Genomic DNA, 23298 nt, shown 5'->3' on the forward strand with positions numbered 1-23298 from the left:
AGCCTTTCTACAATTTACATAATTACATAAAATTACAACACTTTACCCTTCAAAAATTACAGTACAAAATTAATGAAGGAGCTCTTTGGATAATGCAGTTGTAAAACATAAAATGGTCTAGGTGTATTGCTTTTGATCTTACTTCTGAGCAATCAATGTTTACTGAAGTTAAACATCTCCACTTCCAACATTATCAATAACTAATGTTAAGGAAGTGAGCTGACAAAATCTTTAGTACTCCAGGTTTTGCAGTATTTCATTCATCCTTAATTTCTGAGTTCAAATTCCGCTGAGAAAGATTTTGCCTTGCATCTATTATGGGGGGGGGGTCAATAAAAGAAGTACCAGTTGAGCACTAGGATGAATGTAATTGACTCGCTCATTTCCCCTGAAATTGCTGGCCTTGTGCCAAAATTTGGAACTAGCATTAATTAACATTAGTCAGAGCTAGCAATCTAAGATATGCAGTAGCTAGATAATTGTTTAATTACTATCGACTACAGTTAAGCTGATACTCAGTATTAACGAGATCACTAAAGTAAATCTTTTACAAGTCAAATAAAGAAACAATGAATGAAATAAAAAATGAATTAACCAACAATTTAGCATTCAGATTACTCTGTCAAATATTGTGCTTGTCTTTATTCACATTGTTTTGAATTTATCATGCATTATTATCTCATAGTTTTAAGATTTCGGCGATGTGATTGTTTATTTTTATATTAACATTGAAGAGTAGTTGTGACAGTCAGTTTGAACACAAAATAGACAGAATACTGGTTTGGATATGATTCGTTTAAAAGCTGGGTTATTTAGCAAAGATCTTGAGTTCAAAGAAACTTGTAATTTGTCTGCATTGGCAAAAATAACCATTAATTAAATATTGGAAGGAAGCTTAGTTCATCAATGAAGGGACTTGCTTGAAATGTCAGAAACTATCTTCTTTAACATTTATCTTCCTGTTAGACAGTATTGCATTAAAACGTGTTTGTCAGCCAGTCCAGAAACACACAATATCACAAAATCATACTAACCTTGCTTACATTCATTTTGAAGGAAGTGAGAAACTCCCTAATGTAAAGAACCCTTCTTCTATCCATCATTTCAGTTTTGTAGCAGAAACATTACAGAAACATTAAGGCGGCGAGCTGGCTGAAACGTTAGCACACTGGGTAAAATGCTTAGCGGTATTTCATCCGTCGTTACGTTCTGAGTTCAAATTCCGCCAAGGTCCACTTTGCCTTTCATCCTTTCAGGGTCAATAAATTAAGTACCAGTTACGCACTGGGGTCGATGTAATTGACTTAATCCCTCTGTCTGTCCCCTCTATGTCTAGCCCCTTGTGAGCAATAAGGAAATAAGAAACATTACAGGACTGGGCTTTTGATCCATAAAATTTTTAGCAAGATGTTAAGAATTATTGTTGCTGTTGCTGCTTTTAGTTAGTATTTTTATTATTTTTACTTCAAACCAGACTATAGTATCCAATGTTCATTAAATTTTTTAAGACAGTAAAGGCATGATTTTTCAGAGATTTTGCTGCTATTTCTAGCAGTTTTAACAACAGCATGGCAATTTCTTCATTCAACTATATGTAGATTCAATACAATGGTAACAAGAATTAGACAGTGTTGACAGTTCTTAGTGCTTTGCAGCTTCAGACAAACCTTACTAAAGTTGAGTATTGTTAACTACAGGTACAAAACACTTAAGTTGGGAACTATGCTTTGTGAGGTGAGTAGAAAATTCTTTTAAGTTATTAAAATTACATATATAGTTTTGTAAAGATCACAAACTTTTGTTATTGAGAGAAATAAGGGAAACCATTCTGATATTCAAATTAATCTCAAGTCTGATCTTGTGCTGCATCAGCATGCCACTGATGTTGGTGATTCCTTATTCCTGATGGATGACACTTTTGCACCATTCAGGCAACAACCCTCTAACCCATAGATTTGTTTGGCTTGTCGTTGCTGGTGAGGGTCTGCAAAATGAGGTAGGTCTGCAAATCCTATTTCAAGTTCTTTTAGTCGCTTTTTACAACATATAGAGGAAACATTGGGTCGCTTCTTTGACATGGTGGTCTCCAAACAGCATTAGAGCAACATGGAAATGTTTGGTTCAAGAATACAACATGCAACCCAATCTGGGAACTGAGCCCACGATCTAGCAATTGTGAGCACAACACCTCTAACTACCGGGCCATGCACCTAATAAGAATTATTTGTAATTTAGATGCAAAGTCAGCACTTCTGAAGAGAAAACTTTTGACAATTATGTCAACCCCAATACTTGGTTGGTACTTTATTTTATTGTCTCTAGAAAAGAAAAAAGCAAAAGTTAGCCTCAGCAGAATTTGAACTCAGAACATAGATGTATGGAAGGGAATATTCATCTAATTAATTTCAACAGTTGATTAGTATTTATGCTATTGATTCCAGGTAAGAATGTAAAGAAATTGAAAATCAGTCTTGTGCAATATTCAAACTATCAAAGAATAACTAAACTACCATGTTGCACTTTTTTTACCCTGCCAGTGCTATGCCAATTTTATTACATCTGAAAATAGATTTGTTATTCTTAAACATCCTTTCTACTCTAGGCATAAAGCCTGAAAGTTTGTCAAGAAGGGGCTAGTCAATAATATCACTGCTGGTACTAGACTGATACTTATTTTAGTAACCCCTTTAGGAGTAAAAGACAAAGTCCACCATGGTGGAATTTGAACTCTGAACATAAAACCAGATGGAATGCCACGAAGCGTTTTTAATCTGGCATGCTAATGATTCTGCCAGATCACTGCCTTATTCATTATTCTTAATATAATACTACTTAGAGCAAAGTGTTTGATTATTTCCATTTTATACATATTTGAAGTTCAACAATAATGATTCCACTGCTGAATAATTCCACCACTGGTCGGAGAAACCATCATATAGATTTCAAGTCTGCATTTCAGTAAAGAAAATATCTCCTGCTTGTGTTTTCTTCTTTAGAGAGATTTTCAAGGACTTTCATGAAAGAAGGAAGACCACTAGCATTTAAGGCAATTAGAGATTTGTAACAGGATCTAGGTGATAAAGAAGCTATATAAGAAATATTACAAGTGTTCTGACTTGAGATTTCTCTAGAAGAAGGTGTATTGACCTTTAGTAAACAGTAGAGCACTTATACACATGTGCGTGTAAAGTAGAGATTAGCTTTGTGTAGAAACTAATGCACGGTGAATTAGTAACATTGTTTTTGCCTATGTATACACACCTTTAAAGATACTGAGTAGTATGCTTTCACATTTGTATGTTTTCATGCATATATAAACCTACACATACACAAATATACATGCACACACACACACACACACACACACACACACACACATAAATATGTATGTATATATGCATCTATACATATATATATATAAGCATTTACATATGTGTGTGCATGTCTCTCTCCTTCTCCCACTTTTTCTCTCCTTCTTTGTCTCTCTGTGAACTGCTATTAGTTTCATGTATCTGAAAATGCAATGGTCAGACAGGCTTCTATAGTGTGATATATTTTCAGGCAATCATTCTGGCATGCTAAAAAAGCTTGTTTAACCAATGTATTTTCAGGGAAAATGAAACTAGTAGTAGCTCACATTTAAATCCTGTATATATATATATATATATATATATATATTCCTTTATTCATTTATTCTCTTACTTGTTTCAATCATTTGACCGTGGCCATGCTGGAGCACCACCTTTAGTCAAACAAATCAGCCCAGGACTCATTTTTTGTAAAGTGATGGTAGGGGACAAACACAGATACACAAATACACACACACACGCACATATATATATATAAATATATATGACGAGCTTCTTTCAGTTTCCATCTACCAAATCCACTCACAAAGCCTTGGTTGGCCTGAGGCTATAGTAGAAGATACTTGCCCAATGGTACTGAACCCGGTGCCATGTGGTTGGGAAGCAAGCTTCTTAACACCCAGCCACTCCTGCACCTATATGTTTATATATATATATATATATAAGGTGCACTCCAGAAGGTTTGAGAATTTTTCTGGAAAGACATTTATTTATTTCAAAGGAGTACAAAACTCATCTTCTTTGAAGTAATATCCTCTGGCTCCAATGCACTAATTATAGCTCTCTAACCACTTTGTGAAGGCTCCATGGACCCATGGAAGTCCTTCACAGTGGAAGGTATCCAGGATCCTTACCACAATCTCCTTCATCTTCTCCTTCAGCTTGGAGAACATGTGGAGTGGACCAACTCATTGTAGCTGTTATACATTTCTTAGGGAGAGCAGTAAAGGTAAGGGGTAAAGACCCCCTTCAATCATGAATGACCATGGGATTGCACCTAGAAAGTTCCCCTCTGAGGCTCAAGTCTGGGCAAGGTTGTTTATGGAAGACTAACAGTCATCTATACCAACCTCCCTTCTACATGCCACTAATGCCAAGGGAAAGGCAAAGGCTGATACAGCTTGGCACCAGTGATGCAATTCATTTCTACAGCTGAGTGAACTGGAGCAACGTGAAATAAAGTGTCTTGCTCAAGAAGACAACACATATCCTGGTTTGAGAATCAAACTCACTACCTCATGATTATGATCCTGACACTCTAACCACTGAGCCACGCACCTCCATGGGAGAGTAGTAATGTAAGAGTAATTGATAAAACTAGGAAATGACTCTGGGTCACAGATTTATTTCATGAGAAGGTTATAATCTACTATTAATAATAAAGCCAATGAATGGCCAGTGTATGCTCTCTCCACTTACTAGAAATAGCATCCAACTCTCACCCAAATAACACCTTGCATTATTAAAGGATGTATTGAATAATAGTTCTAGATACAAAATTTCTGAATACATAAATGTGGTATGGTTATGGATAAAATTATTTGATCAAATGTCTGCTTGACTGAGTCGGATGGATTAAACAACAGCATCAACAACAACAATAATGGCAGCAGCTTAATATCCAAATGACCTATGAAAAAATAGATATGGATGAAATAAACGGAGAATAAATATCCAGGTTTGTTCATCTCGGAATATGAACATATATATATATATATATAAAATTCTGACTATAATAACTGATTTAGAAAATTAAGTTATTTCATATAGAATTAGAGATTTCATTAATATTTGCTGCTTTATCAATAAAAAAAAATAACAATCCTCTCAGGACCCATAAGGATCTATATTTTAATTCATATAACTGAAACATTGCATAGAAGAGAGAGATAGAAGTTTTTCCAGCTACTTAAATATAGATATGATGCGATGTCTATTGCTGGTAATTCTCTCAGAAAAATCAATGTACATATTCTCAATGGCTTGCTAAACTGATGCACATAGAATTAAGAAGTGCCACAAAATAACTGGAATAGATGTGATCTCATAACCTACAAGTCATAGTCCAAAACTCATTTATTCAGCCATGTAACCTCTTTATCCATTGTTGGTGTTTTAAAACAATTAGAATATCACAAGTCCACTGGCAAAAATAATCATAGAATAATGAAGGGGATAATAACAAATCTTCTTCAAATAAATTTCATCATTGGTTTCAAATCTGATTTCTTATTTAGGTAAGCTTGTACAAGTCTGTCCAACACTATACATGTAGTTCAGTGTGTTTTGTATTGCCTTACCAAGAGAGGAGCAGAGGACCATCTTTCTAGGCCCTTGTGATTTAATTAATTGCAATCACCTTTCTCTGGTTTCTGCTTCATGTACCACTTGTTAGTTATGTAATATCCCATAATCCATTAGGTCATTGAAGTACTTCTGAAGAACTCTCAAGAATTCAATTTCATCTTCATTTGACCAGGGAAAAATCAGTTTGACTGAAGCTATTCCTTTCCAAACTAACCACTTAAGGAAATAGTAATGGGAGGTTGATACATTTATGCATTTCCCAATCACATTAACTCTTTCAAAACTATATCACAGTTAGCTAACTTGTTGCGTTCTTGTTCTCAAACTGACAACTTTCAATTTACAACACTCTCACACATTTTGTTCAACTTTATTGCATAAGCTTTTCTTCAATTGCCTAAATCTGGTCTGGAATTCTACATTATACTCTTATTGCTTTCCTGACACCAGTCATTGGATTATGGCCATATTGGGGCACCAAATTTAAAAACTTTTTTAATTTATCATACTGACCCTAGTACTTATTTCAGTTTGGCATTATTTTATTGGTTTCTGTATATCAGCACTACCCTACTCGTGGCTCCATTCTTTTGATCCATAACCACGTTAAAACAACTTCTGTTACCTCAGTGGCTAATTTAATGACTACTGATTCCTGTGATGCCCAGCGCTATATAAGCTCTGCAGATGGACTGGCCTCCCAGTTAGGCTGATAGAGGGGATTATTTTTAAATGTAATTATGTGTATGACTTGATGTAAAGGGATGCAACTATATATACAGTTTTCACCATCATACTAAAGCATATACACGAACACACACACTCATATACACATGTGTGCGTCTCTGTGTATGTATATAAATATATTGTATTCTTTTCTACTCTAGGCACAAGGCCCAAAATTTGGGGGGAGAAGACCAGTTGATTAGATTAACCCCAGTATGCAACTGGTACTTAATTTATCAACCCCAAAAGGATGGAAGGCAAAGTTGACCTCGACAGAATTTGAACTCAGAATGTAAAAGACAGAGATGAAATACCACTAAGTATTTTGCCTGGCATGCTAACATTTCTGCCAGCTCGCTTTCTTTTTTCTTTTTTTTTATGCCTACAGCACTTAGGTTTTCCAAGTGGTCACCCATCTAAGTACTCACTAGACTGACATTGCTTAACTTCGGTGATCAAATGAGTACTAGTGCTTTCAAAATGATATGGCCATAATATATTGTATTAATATGATAAAGAGAACAGAGATTTTTCACATCCATAGTTTTATTTAGCAGTTATATACAGCATCCTTTTCTGGACCTACACATTTCAACCACATCGACTGCACACTGTTGGATACAACGTGGTGTAATGGTTGGTGCAGGTTCATCTCTGCCGTTTCAAAGGGAAACTGAAGGAATCAGCAAACTGAATGAATAAAATGTTTATTTTAGGAGGTATATAATAATTAAAAAATAGATGCGCCCTTTTAAAGCTTAGCGAGACTCATGGGCCCAGTTTCCCGGTTTCAGTGGCGTACGTGTTCCCCAGCTGGACGGGACGCCAGTCCATCGCAGCATTACTCGTTTTTGCCAGCTGGGTGGACTGGAGCAACGTGAAATGAAGTGTTTTGCTCAAGAACACAACTCATCGCCTGGTCCAGGAATCGACACCACAATCTTACGATCATGATGCTGACACCCTAACCACTAAGCCATGCACCTCCACTTAGGAGGTATGTGTGCTACTATTAATAGTTGCAGGAATCTTGACTTAGGATTCACCTCTACTAAATGTGGTAGGTGAAATGAAACATAGTTCTAAAAACAGGTCATGGCTGGATCGAATGTTTTACTAGAATTTTACCATTCCACTCATTTCAAGGAGAATATTCTTAGTTTAGAGGTATTCAATCAATTTTGTTTTATTTTTTTTGTTCTTATTTTCACAATTGTTATTCTAATAAATTTTTATTATATAAAGGGTAATGTGTTTATTTGAATTGTTTAAATGTAAATTTTCTTTAATGAAAGCATTTTGTACCATGTTCTTGTCATGTGTTTATTAGATTAAATTTAGAAGTGAAATTTGGTACATTTCCCCTATGCACAAGTCACACCTTTTACCCCCTATTCATAAAGTTTAGCCTTACTAATAATACCCCAACCAATTGAATATACTTTGTTACTATCTTTCAATGACCAAACTAATTTACTAAGGCTAGTATAATTTTTTTCTCCCTATACTTGAAAGAACTTTCAGGGTTAGCTAGTCTTTGTTTAAGAAAACATGAGCTAGCACCTATATAGAAATACTCTTTGTCTTTTTATGTAACTTTGCACCTGTTAACCACATTTTTAATCTTACCTTTGAAGTTTAAAGTACATCGTCTATTGCTTGTGCAATCACAAATATCAGCTCTTCTAATTCTATTATTATTTTCTATGTTCGTTTCATTAAGGGTAATCTCTAATTTATTTTACCTATTTTCCAGGTTAGTTCTTCCATTTCCATTGATGACATTCTGGGTACTGCACTTTCTAGTATTCTTCCCTTCTTAATCTCACATTTGAGTTAGTTATAGTTGCTTCCCTTTGAGTAGTGCTTCTGCTATAGCAATTTCTCATGCCCCTAGCTTGGTTAATTATATTAACATCATTACTAATTATTGCTAATCCATTATTTATATCCAGGTTACTGCCATCAGTATTCCCAAGGAAATTACTTAACTTTCTTGCGTTGTGTGCTACTATAACTTTGTGAGGTTTCAGCTATTAGAAAATGCAAATCTAAATTTATGTCTATTAAGCATTTTAAAATATTTGCTATTTTTTGGAAAATATTTTTCCAATGGTGAGTAGAACAATTTGGGCATGCTGGAAAGCATTATAGGCACAGGAATGGCTGTGTGGTAAATAGCTTGCTTACCAACCACATGGTTCCGGGTTCATTCCTACTGTGTGGCACCTTGGGCAAGTGTCTTCTACTATAGACTCGGGCTGACCAAAGCCTTGTGAGTGGATTTGGTAGACGGAAACTGAAAGAAGCTCTGTCGTATATATGTATGTATATATATATATATATATGTATGTATGTATGTATATATATGTATATATATATATATATATATATATATATATATATATATTTATATATATATATATGCATGTGTGTGTATATGTTTGTGTGTCTGTGTTTGTCCCCCCAACATTGCTGGTCATGTGTTTACGTGCCCGTAACTTAGCAGTTCGGCAAAAGAGAGCGATAGAATAAGTACTAGGCTTACAAGGAATAAGTCCTGGGGTCGATTTGCTCGACTAATGGTGGTGCTCCACCATGGCCACAGTCAAATGACTGAAACAAGTAAAAGAGTCAAAATAAGTCCTGAGGCAAATTCTTTTGACATAAAAACCCCTTCAAGGCAGTAAGCTCTGCTGAGGGACTGGCCTCCCAGTTAGCTTGATGCTGGGAATTATTTTCAAATATAGCTATGTGCACGACTTGAAGAGAAGGGTTGCAACTATACATGCAATTTCCACCAATATATTATAGCAAATACACAGACATGCACAATCTCATGCATACACACACAGACACAAAAACATATGCATATCAATTTAATTATAGATATCGATAGATAGATATTTATACCCCACATGTACATATGATGAGCTTTTTCACAGTTTTCACTTACCAGTTAGACACCCTTGTAGTTTTTGATTGTGCTCTTTGTACTCCAGGCTTAATTCCTATCAAGGTCAACTTTGACTTTCACCCTTTTAATATAACTAAAGCAAAGCACTGGTTCAGGATGGTGAATTGGTAAAATTTCAAGAATGTCATTCAAGTCTCCTTTCTGTATTTATTCCGGCCTCTTGGGTTCTAAGTTCTGAGTTCTGAGGTGATAGGATTTGAGAGCATGGAGTTCAGCTTGTTGCAAATATCCTCTTTAGGTGTCTACTTTGAGGATAACTTCCACCACCCTCAGAAGCCCAGAAAATATAAAGTGCCATATACACCCATCTATCATCTCTAAGTAGTAAAATAAATAAATAAATAAATAAATAAATAAATCATCTGACTCATTGGTTGACTCAAGGCTGCAGTAAAAAAATCTTGCTTAAGGTGCTACACATTGCAATCAGACTTGGAATCATATGACTGTGATGACTGTTTTTGTTCATATTCCTATAATCTTTATTATTTCAAACATGTGAGTTGACAAAGAAATAAATTAAAGAAAGAAAAAAGTGACATTTGCCAGTAATAATTTGGTGAATCAGGAAAATTGCTATTCAAATCCTGTGCAGATCATTTAAACCACTTATTTCTTCAGCTACATAGCAGATCTCTTTCAACCAAGTTGAGTAGATGCTTTTTTTTTAATGCAGCTATTCATCTTTCTCTCTAAAGTGGCCATCCTTTATCTTTAGTCTTTTACTTGTTTCAGTCATTTGACTGTGGCCATGTTGGGGCAACACTTTGAAGAAGTTTTAGTTAAATTAATCAATTACAGTACTTATTTTTTTTAAAGTCTGGTACTTATTCTATTGGTCACTTTTACTGAACTTCTAAATAATGAGGATGTAAACACACTAACATTGGTTGTCAATCAGTGGTGGGGTACAAACACAGACACAATGACACACACACACACGTACACATACACATACATACAAATGATAGGCTTCTTTCAGTTTCTGTCTACCAAATCCACTCACAAGGCTTTGGTGAGCTTGAGGCTATAGTAGGAGACACTTGCTGAAGGTTCCATGCAGTGGGACTGAACTCAGAGCCATGTGGTTTGAAAGCAAGCTTCTTACCATGTAGCCATGCCTGCACCATATATACAGTTTTTAAAACACTGAATTTTGCATGACAGGCCTTAAAATATAAGACAGTATGCACATAATTTGACGGTCAGTCATAATTTGATTGAGTATCAATGTTTATACTGAAAATGATCAACAATTTTAATAGTGTACATCTACATATTTATCATGCATTCAGTAAGGAATGGAAAAGCTATAATCTAGTTGTACTGAGTGTAATTATCCAATGAAAATAATTCCTTCCATTAGCCTAACTGAGAGACCAGTCACTCAGTAGAGCTTACATAATGCTGGGCATCACAGGAACCAGTATTCATCAAATTAGCTACTGATGCAATGGAAGTTGTTTTAACCTTTTTAACATCCAGATTTATCTATCAAAATTTAATGCTTATTTATTCATAATGTTTTGAATCAATCATACATTATCTTGAAGTTTAGGAATTTTAATGAAGTGATTGTTTATATTTAGAATGTCATTGTGTGATAAGTGTAACATACTACGTTCAGGCAGTTTGAAAGTAAAACGTGCAGAATATGTGGGCCAGATATGGCTAATATGAATGCTAATGGGTTAAAGTGGCTATGGATCAGGAGAATTGCACCATGGGTAGGGCAGTGCTGATGGAGAAAAGCAAAAATTTTATTTAATTCTAGTTGAGTCACTGTGGTAAAGCTGTTTGATTGCAGAATGATTCAAAATACCCTATGACTGTGAGTAACATTTCAAGTGTTGTGTCCATGTGCATCACAAGATGATGTATGCAAAAAAAACAAACAAATAATAATAACACAGAAAGAAAAAAACCAGTAAGTAAATATCAGAGCAGGTCATGAATATATTGCTTATTTCTAGATTTATTTTAACATGTGATATTATAGCAAATATAGTGTAATATCATTGTCTCTTAAGATCAAGTACTTCAATTTCATGTCTTGAATTAGCTGACAGAGAAATCTTTTACATAGAACTTCATTCTATGATGGCAATTTTCAGAGGTATTATACATCTCACAAAGTGAACTGATGCAATTTAGAGCAAATTATTTTTATAGTAACACAATAAAAACCTGCAGTAAACTATAGCACAATACCTGTGAGTTTTTAGGCCCAATATGTTATCCATTTAGCTATTTTGTCTAAACTAGCGTGTGGTATTATTACTTTAAAACTAACCTTGTATATTTCTTTTTGTATCTCAAGACACACAATTACTTTCTTGTCTTATTTGACACAGTGTCAGTTTTTGAAGTCTGTTGTCTGCAACAATATCTCAGACTGTTATTTAAATGCTCTGCAGGATTACCAGAAAATATTCTCCACTATTCTAACAGATCTCAAGGGAACAACTACGCTTCATTCTTCCGGATTTCTTGCAGTTTGTTTCAATCAAATACATAGATTGACAACAACAAAGAATAAGATATATCAGTCTGGTCGGTTGGGATTAGGGGAGTATGTTTGCATGTAAATAGTAACAAAAACAACCACAGTCATTGCTATCTTCCTCACCAAATCTACAACTGCTACCAACTTCCTTATCATTATCATCATTATGATCATCAACAGACCGTCTTTCTCCCCCACCTTCTCCTTGCCCTTTCCCCCCACCACCTACTCCACCCCCACTTTTCTATCATCATCATTATCATTAGTTGCCATCCTTGTATTCATCATCATCATCATCAACAACAACAAAAACAATAGCATTTTAGCTGCATCGGTACCATCTGGTTCACCAATAACTCAGTACATATAAGCAGTAGCAACTGACCATAGATTTAAAACAAGAAAGAAGGTATCTGAGTTCAAATCGTGTATAGATGTCCGTATTAATCTTCCATGCATACTCCAACTGCAGCTGACAAATACGAACACTAACTTTTCCGTTAACAATAGTTACATTTTAAAATGCAATGTTTTTGGTCTGGGAAAACAGAAAATTTTCTAGACAAGCACTGTTAATGGTGTTAAACCAAAACCATGAAACGTATTTCCTGATAAAAGTTTATGAAAATGGTGAGGAAGATGCCATTTATATATACATGTCATATGATTAATTTTATATAAAATATTCTACCAAATAGTCTACTTAATTAACATCACCTAATTGAGTACAAATGATGAAGCTAGCTTAACCCTTTAGCATTCAAACTGGTCATATCCAGCCCAAATATTCTACTTATTTTATGTTCAAACTGGTTAGATCTGGCTTCTCGTACATACCCTACAATGTTATTCTAAAAATAAACAATCGCATCATCATAATCTTGAAGCTTCAACATAATGCATGATTAACTCAAAATAATGTTAATAAATAAGCATTGCATTTGACAGAATAATCCAAATGCTGAAGGATTAAAGCAAATTCATTTAACCCTTTTCTCACTGTTGTTCGGTTGATATACCTAATTTTGTTTCAATTAATTTTATAAATCAAGAAAATTTCAGTGAAACAACATTGTCATTATTAACCCTTTAGCATTCAGATTACTCTGTCAAATGTAATGTTTATTTCTTCACATTGTTTTTAATTAATCATGTATTTATCTTATAGCATTCAGATTTTGATGATTTGATTATTTTTTTAGAGTGGCATTGTAAGGTAGGTGTGAGAGGTTGGATCTGCCCTGCTTAAAAATAAAGCAGGTAGGATATTTGGGTTGAATATGGCCAGTTTAAATGCCAGCAGTTTAATCTGGTGTTTGGAACCTAAATTAAAATGAAATTTCAATGGAAAGTCTTGAACTTAGATCACTTTAAGTTGATAACATGCCTCTAAGGGCAGTCTCAGGCAGTTTGGTATCAAAAGAGTTAAAGATAAAAGATTATGAAGATGAAGATGGAAGTATACCACATTATTTATTTCAAATATTTTACCAAATATTCTCCCAAAAATTCAATAAACTGCTTCCAGAAAGTCATATTCGAATTACACAGATTTTTTTTCTTTTCTACCACAGGTTTTTGACAAATGCTTCATGAAAGTTTTTACTTTAGACCAGTGGTTCTCAACTAAGGTCCATATAAGATTTTTGGGAGTCCATGCCAGAAAGCTGCAAATTGGGGATCCATTTTAGTATTTTAAGGGCTCCTGAAAAAATTATGCTTTAGATATATGTATTGCAGAAACAGTTAGGTTTCTTTCTTTAACATTTTACATAGTTCAACCTACACAAGTTAATGTATGAAAAGCAAAACAGAAACTTTGAAAGTTTCTATAAAACTAGTTTTTAAACACTGAATGGCTTTGGGAGTTCACCAGAATAAAATAATAAAGAAAGAAGTCCATAGATAAAAAAAAATGGTTGAGGACCCCTGGTTTTGACAAACAGCATTTCCTTAAGCTAGAAGTCTTAAAGTGTCTGTATTTGATAACATAGTCCAGTGTACAATGTGTGTGAAAAAAGAAAAAAAAAAAAAACGATGGCCATTGTCCATGGTTAAAATGTGTTTGATTATAGGTGTGCTCTTTCATGGTTGACAAATTAAAAAACAAACCCTTATTGAACATAATACACACAAACCACACACAGATCAGTAAGTGTAAACAAGGTGTCCTTTTATAATACAACAGATTTTCTCAAACATCCAGCAAAGACAGAATGAAAAACACAATATATCCAAGCAAATAAGAATGAGAGAAACAGACTTTACGACTTTACGAGACAATTCCTAAGACACTTTGTAAAATGATTGTCCATTCAAATTTTATAATGATGAGTGATCAAGGAACCAATGAGAGAAAATTTATGACCATTTGCCTTGATGGAAAATTTTCTAATTTCCTAAAAATCTCACCTTAGTCTCTTAAAAACAAAAGAGGCTTCATTGGATAGCATTGATCCACCTAGATAAACTGTCTGAAAAATGAGGAGATGGGATAATCCTTACTACAAAACCTTTATCTTTTATCTTGTTTCAGTCATTAGACTGTGACCATGCTGGGGCACCACCTTGAATTTTTAGTCAAATGAATCAACCCCAGCACTTATTTTTTTAAAGCCTGGTACTTATTCTATCATTCTCTTTTGCCAAACTGCTAAGTTATGGTCATATAAGCACATCAACCCCAGTTGTCAATCAGTGATGTGTGACAAGCATTGATACAAAGACACACACAAACACGCACATATATATAGTCATTGTCTTCATCATTTAACATTCATTATGCATGTTGGCATGGGTTGGACAGTGTGACAAGAACTGGCAAGCTGGGGAGCTGCATCAGAGACCAGTCTGATTTGGCATGGTTTCCATGGCTGGATGCACTTCCTAATGACAGCCACTTTACAGGGTGGGTGCTTTTATGTGGCAGTGCTCATATATACATATACGACAGACTTCTTCCTGTTTCTGTCTACCAAATCAATTTACAAAGTTTTGGTTGGCCCAAGGCTTTAGTAGAAGACAAATTCCCAAAGTGCCACACGGTGGATCAGAACCTGGAACCATACAATTAGGAAGCAAGTTTCTTAACCTAACTGAAAAACAGCTGGAAAGATTTACTGTATTCTTGCTATATAATTGTTTTGATAGGTTTGAGTTTATTAAGATCATTAAAACATGTAACATGCTTTCACATTAGATGTCAATTTTATTTAACAATCACTAATGATTATATAAGTTGCAATAATTTTATATCATTGACTGTAGATAACATTTAGTTTGTTGTTTTATACAACTCATCTTACATTTGTCTTTAAAAAAGATGTTAACCTTTTTATTTCAGGAGCAAATTCAATTTACAGCTTAGTGATTTGAATAAAGAGAAATTATTATTTTGTTCCACTTAGTAATAGAAGTTTTTAGCAGGTTGGGCATTGAAGGGTTCATAAACTCTATATATTTTGTTTGCTGTGTTACCATAAAAATATTGAATAAGCAGAGAATATCCTAACCCTTTAACCACTGCACAGAATCCTTTTCAAAGTTGTTAGGATCAAAAGATAAGGAGAAATCCCTCATATCATATTTCTATATGCTATGAATAAAAGAAAAATAACAGCAACAAGATAAACAATAATAACAATGATTTAATATGCTTTAAATTTTAAATAGAAATCTGGATCTGGTATTTTCAAACTTGCAAAGGCCTATACAAAATCTTGTAGATATTTTTAACTTCATTCAGAGAGCATATGAGCAAAAATTGATTGATTCATGGTTTTATCTAATATCAGAGCTTTTTACGAAAATCCTTTATAAGATGAATGCCTTGTTTATTGTAGCAAGAGAAAAATATCTTGTGAATGCATATGCAATAAAGCAATTTGAATAAATTAATGGATAGCTGAAGTTAATTTTGGATGTTTGATTTCTTCATGCTGGACTGCACACTTTAAAATACCTGCATTCATCATACAACTGTGCTGTATTCATCACGCTACTGTTTGCCTCAACATAGCATTATAAAATATAATTATGAGCAACATTAACTGAAAGAAAATCCTTGCTAGATGCATTAGTGACCATAAGCTTCCTCCTTCCCTTTGAGGAATACTATAACATCAAAAGCACAGTCTAAGACCAACTTTTTGCAATGTGGAATGTAACTTCTACTTTTACAATAGTTATCTAGTGGAACCAAAGAGTTATAATCCAACAAAGAATTTCAATAGTTAGTTTAGACTTGCTTGAGGCAGTTATATCACTTTGAAGAGTTGGGATTTGACAATCAATCACAATGAAGAATTCATATGGAGTCAAGTTGATAAATGCCAATAGTAGTGGAAGTGACCAGGGTTTCTTCCAAGACTCATAATCATGCATATTACACCACTAAAAGATTTTTAGTCACTACTTTTCATATATTACATCCTTATTCCAACAAAATATTTCTACAATGTCTGAGAATCAAAATAAAAACACAATGAAATAACTTCCTAGCAGTATTTAAGAAATATACATATCTATCTATCTGTCTGTCTAGTTATCTGTCTGTCTGTCTGTCTGTATGTATGTATGCATGCATGTCTCTTCTATTTTTTAATTATTATAAATCTTCCACTGAGAAGGGAGCTAGTTTCCAACAGTCTGTCTGTCTGTATGCATGTGTGTGTGTATGCATGTATGCATGCATGAATGTATGCATGTATAAATTTAATTTTTATATCAGCAATCTATATTAGATTTTCAAATTCTTCCTGTGTTAAAATAATTAGATTTCATAATTTAAAAACAATTATTTTCATCTTTTTCAGTTGAACAACACAACTTCTTCAAATAAAACAGTTTTATATCTCCATGATAATACTTTATCAAATTCTATATATGTATATATATGTAGATAGATAGAGATATATGCAAATATCTTCATGCCTGTATATGTAAACATAACATCATCATCGTTTAACGTCTGCTTTCCTTGCTAACATGGGTTGGGCGATTTGACTGAGGACTGGCAAGCCAGAAGGCTGCACCAGGCTCCAATCTGATCTGGCAGAGTTTCTACAGCTGGATGCCCTTCCTAACACCAACCACTCCGAGAGAATGTTGTGGGTGCTTTTACGTGCCACCGGCACAAGGGCCATACATATAAATGTATATATATATATATATATATATATATTTCAAACTGACAACTTAGCTCAATTTCTTGTCACACAATCAACACTGCTAGAGGCACCTAAGCTGTCAAGTGGTAATGTTACATTGGCTGATAGATTAAAACTACAACAAAATAACATGTAAACGATAATTTAGCCATATAAGAATAGATAAACTTTATCTTTTATCTTTTACTTGTTTCAGTCATTAGACTGCAGCTATGCTGGAACACCACCGTGAAGAATGTATAATCAATTCTTACTTATTTTTTTACCCTGGCACTTATTCTATCATCTCTTTTGCCAAAGTATTGATTCCAAGTTCAGCCATACTTTGCTCCAATAATAATAGGTATGAAACTGAAGGTGTATCTTGGATGTATGTTTGTTGATAAACTTTTTGGCTTTGCAAGTGTAATTCACCCTATGTTTCTGTTGTTCTAATAGTGTCTCTGTGTTCGAAAATAAATTATCATCTTATTTATATCTTACAATACACATTTTGGCACTTATAGAAAAAAAACAACAAATGTTAGTTTGTTTATATTTGCATACACATATGTATATATGTAAGCACGAGGTGGTATCAAAAAGTTCCTGGACTAGTTTTATAGTGCACCAACAGATGGCAGCACATTGTTGCATGTAGAGTGAGAGCTAGAAGTGACCTTCATGGGGCAGTGCGTTGAGTGACATTGCTGTGTTTACTTTGCAAGTTGTGAAATTTGTGTTTTTGTGATCATGTGTATGTTGTAGTCTGTAATTTTGTTATGGACAGGAACAAAGAGCCAACGAAAAATGTTGTGTTAAACTTGTGAAGTCTACTACAGATACATTGAGCATTCTTTGGAAAAGCTTATAGTGATGAGGCAATGGGTCGTACACAATGTTTCATGTGGCATGGGTGGTTAAAATGTAGATGAACATCTCTGGAAGATGATTAGAAACCTGGAAGACCTACCATGAGTGTCACTCCAGAAATGTGGTATTGTACATTGAATATTCATTCCCCAGGCCCAGACCATCAATTGAGGGTTCCACTGTGGTGTTTTGAAGCATTTGCAGGAGAACATTTGGCAAAAACGATCAGATCTGTGGAGTGTGAGGAACTGGATTCTTCATCGAGCTCACCTTGCTCATGAGTTTCTTGCCAAAACAACATGGTATTGCTTCTGCACCTGTCCTATTCACCAGATTTAGCACCTGTGGGACTTCTATCTCTACCCAAAGATGAAAATGCAGCTCAAAGGTTGCTATTTTAACACCATTGTTGAGATCTGGAGTGAATCACAGATGAACCCCAACTTGCTATTCATAAATGACTTCCAGGCTGGATTCCAAAAGTGACAGCAATGCTAGGACCAATGTATTGCCGTGCAAGGTAACTATTTTGAAGGAGATAATTTTAAAACTTAGGTAAATAAGTTATTTTATATTAAACTTAACTAGTCCAGCAATATTTTGATAGCATCTCATTTGTCTGCATGTATGTATGTATGTATGTATGTATGTACATACATTCATCAATGTTATAATCCTTCTTAAAGATACATTTAGAAGAGATTATAAAGACTGTTGTTGAGACCAGCTTACATGATACATTTCATATTTCAGATGGCTTGAGGTCCATAAAATATAATACTAAGAATACAATATAATACATGCTGTAGATTTGAAATAATGACCTACAAGCTTGTAGTCTGTGTCTTATTTCATCAATCCTTCCCATTATGAAGAAAACTTTGCACAAAATCAGAATGTACTTAAAAACACTCATAAGTAAACCAGAATTATGTATAATTCATTATTATATCGCCTCTTATTGAAAAACAAATAAGAGAATTTCAGTTACTAAAGAATCCATATGAATAATAAAAGTAAAAAGAGGGCAAGAGAAGCTTGGCATATTGTTAAAGTATAGAGTATATGTTTAGCCATTAGCAGATTTAATCAAGAATTCTGAAAATGAAAACCAGCTATTGCAACCGTTTCAGGATTGAATTAAATCAGCTTAGATCTAATTCTTCCAAAATAAGATTTACTTTTCAAACTAACACTGTTACAATGGAAACATTCTAAATTAACCAAGAAACAAATGCTAGGCATAACTATATATTATATCTAAGCATACTAAAATATTTTCATAAATAAAGCTGATGAACACCAATGCTATTCTCTCAGCTTGCAAAGCCATTGCAAGTTGATGTTCTAGAATATCTCTTATCAGTTTGACTCAAACATATCAGTTGTATGACTATAACCAATCAGAGAATTTTTCTGTTGATGCTCTGGCAGTGATCATCCCATCTTTATCTTTACAATGATGGTCAAATATTTTTTCATCTTAAAATAGAGGATTCATATTTTAAATATGGAATTTTGCCACTCTTTAGCATTCAAATAGCTGTATCAGATGTAATGCTAATTTATTCACATTAATTTTAATTTTGAACCATGCATTGTCTCATAACTTTGATATTTCAGTGATGTGTTTGTTTATTTTTAGAATGATGCCTTAGCTGGCACCGCATAGAAAGCACCCATGCTAGCAGCACATAAAAAGCACCCATGCTGGCACCCCGTAAAATGTACCTGTGATGGTACCACATAAAAAGCAGTCATGCTGGTACCATGTAAAAAGCATCCATGCTAGCACCATGTGAAAAGCATCAATGCTGCTGCCACATAAAAAGCTCCCATGTTAGTACCACATAATATACTCTCATACATTTTTCAACATTTCCTCCTTGTTTTCTAATACGCTTCTTCCAGTGGTCCACAAACTAGTTTTTTTCCATCAGAGAAGGTTTTTGACTGGTCATGCAGTCATTTACGTATTGCTTTTTGCACTTCCTTGTCTGTAGCAAATCAACAACCTTGTAAAGGATGCTTGAATGGTCCAAAGAAGTGATAGTAAGGAGGGGTGAGATCCAGAATTTATGCAAGGTGTTCCAGCAACTCAATTCCCAATTTTTCAATGGTTTCAATGGTGGGGATAGATCTATTTGGGTATGCATTATTGTGCAACAGTAACACTTGATTTGACAACAGACCTCAACATTTGGTGAAAATTACTGGTTTCAGTTTGTTGGCCAAGCATTTCACCGCATAGACCCTTTTGCATCCCCAAAAACGTTTAGCATCTCTTTTCCTGTGGAAGATCAAGTCTTGAATTTCTTTTACGCTGGCAATTCTGGATGTATCCGCTTCATACTCTGCTTTTCGGGTTCTGGATCAAAGTAATGGACTCAGGTCTCATCTCTTGTGACTATTCTCCATATATGTATTTGTGTGTCTGTATTTGTCCCCACCACCATTGCTTGATACCGATGTTGGTGTGTTTATGTCCCCTTAACTTAGCGGTCCAGCAAAAAAGTCTGATAGAATAAGTACTAGGCTTACATTGTTCGATTAAAGGTGGTGCTCCAGCATGGCCACAGTCAAATTACTGAAACAAGTAAAATAATAGAAGAATAAAAGAATATATATATATATATACATACATAGATAACTTTACACTCCTGAGTTCAAATTCCTCTGTGGTCAACTTTGTTTTTCTCTTCTTGGGACTTTGATAAAGTTCCACCCTACACTGCACAGCAATCTCACCTACCAGATGTCATGTTCTGAATAGCTATTTTTCAAATTACAGAGGGTTAAAAAGGATGTCTGTTTCTGCTTCAGCTACATGACCTTTCATGCTGTTTTTATCTATCAAATTCTTATTTAGGAGTGGGCGACCTAAAGCTACAGAAGAAAACATTGCCTACCCTCCTCCACTTTCAAGACACTGGGCTGTAGGTTAGCACCTGGAATTGTGTTGTTGTAAAGCAAACATTTTAAAGACACAACCATCATTGAATCCAGTTACTGACATCAGAACTCCTCCGTTGGCTACAAAATCTGGAAGGTAACTGCAGTCTGTAGTGTCTCTCTCTACTAAATACCATTCTTGCTAATTCAGTCCTTGCTACTGACATCTAAAGAATCTAATGGTAGATATTTTTTCCCATATTGCAATCAGCCAATATCTGCACTCATCAAGATTATCTTTAAAATATGAACATCTTAATTTGCCTGACCTTTTCTTCCATCTGGCGCCTTCGTTGTCATACATTCCTTTTTCTAATAGCCAAGAAGTAAACAGACTGTTCAAATACAATCTATGTCTCCAACTATAAATACTTCTAGAATCAGAAGAATTACTATTCTATTCAACCTGAAAGCTATGCTTCTATGAATCAAATAATTTATGCTCCATTGCTTATCCCAGAATTCTTTTCTGCTGCATCAAACAGCTCCTTTAGAAATTAAAAGATGGCAATAAAAAAAAGGAAAAGAAAAAGAAAAGGTCTTTGGGATAAGTCTTTCGGAAATAAAGGAAATACTCAAGCAAAACTGGCACTGTTTTCATTTCTATCACTCACTATAAATTGTCATCTACATTTTTTATCTCTTATTTGTTGACTTCCAAGATTATGTAAAGGTATTACTTTTTAATATCTTTTCTAGTTAATATTTGCAGCTCAGTTCTTCATTAGGCAAAGGATCTTTATTAACTTTGTATGTTGAATGTTTCTGAAATAATAATTTCTTATTTAGGTACAAGGCCAGAATATTTGTGGAAATGTTAGTCAATTGAATAGACCTTAGTACTTGCCTGATATAAAATTTTGTCGACTATGAAATGATCTCTTTTCAAAATAATAAAAATCGGCTTCTTATATGGGCACAAAGTATCTGATTTGGTGAAAGAAACAGTGAATCATATTGATTCCAGTACTTGACTGGCACATTATTTTTAGGATGGTATACGTGTATGTGTATGTATATGCATATATATATATATATATATATACACACACACACACACACATGCTAGCATGGAAAGCGGACGTTAAACGATGATGATGATGATGATGATATATATATATATATATATATATATATATATATATTTATGTGTGTGTGTCTTTATGCCTGTGTTTGTCCCCACATCATCACTTGACAACCGATGGTGGTGTGTTTACATCCCCATAAATTAGCGGTTTGGCCAAAGAGACTGATAGAATAAGTTCTAGGCTAACAAAGAATAAGTCGTGGGGGTCAATTTCTTCAACTAAAAAACCCTTAAAGGTGGTGCTCCAGGATAGCCACAGTCAAATGACTGAAACAAGTAAAAAAAATGAATGTTCATATATACATACGCACACACACACACACACACACACACACACACATACATATATATATATATATATATATATATATATATATGTATGTATATATAGTGCACATATACATATGTGTACACACATGCATATACACAGTATAAATGCTATGTGAAAAAAGTTATTTACATATATCATTCTTCTTTTATTGTTGGAGAGGTTTATCATGAGGTTCATTTCCTTTCAATTTCCAACAATAATTAGTCATCATACAAATCTGAAAGGAGTTGAGGTATGATATGCACTCCGACCTTTTAAACCCCTCATTATCTAAGACTACCGAAACAGATCCATGGGTTGGAGGGATGTTGCCTGAGTGGTGCAAAGTTGTCATCCACTTGGAGTAAAGAATCACCAACATATGGTGGATGCAGCAAGGTTTTGTTACAGTGCAAGCCTTCATACTACTACTATATGAATGTTTTCTACAGCCTTTGATATAATTCATCCTCAAAATATTTGTCTTCTAGTAAACATTTACTTTGCTCTTCTCTTATTTATAAAAATAATCAAAATGAGAATAGTAAAAAAAAAAAAAATTGTATTTTTCACATTCATTCTGCAAATCGATGTGAACTACCAACTAGATTTAAATTTAGTTATTTATAATCTAGATATTCTTAAATATCAAAGAATGTGTTGATGAAATTCAGATTCAGAATTTCAAAGTTTTATTTAATGCAAACTTCTTTTGCCAGTTCACTTAACCATGATCAAACAAAAACGCAAACTTTTAATAATGCCTTAGTGATATTGCTAATTGCAAATAAATTCCTGAATGCTTGCCCATGTTTACTAAAAACTTTTACAAAATATTTTACACACACACACACATATATGGATATATATGTATATATATATGTATATGTATATATATATGTATATGTATATATATATATATATATGTATATATATATATGTATATATATATATGTATATATATATATGTATATATATATATGTATATATATATATATATGTATATATATATATATATGTATATATATATATATATATGTATATA

Source organism: Octopus bimaculoides, chromosome 10, assembly GCF_001194135.2.
Source record: "Octopus bimaculoides isolate UCB-OBI-ISO-001 chromosome 10, ASM119413v2, whole genome shotgun sequence".
Taxonomy (NCBI): domain Eukaryota; kingdom Metazoa; phylum Mollusca; class Cephalopoda; order Octopoda; family Octopodidae; genus Octopus; species Octopus bimaculoides.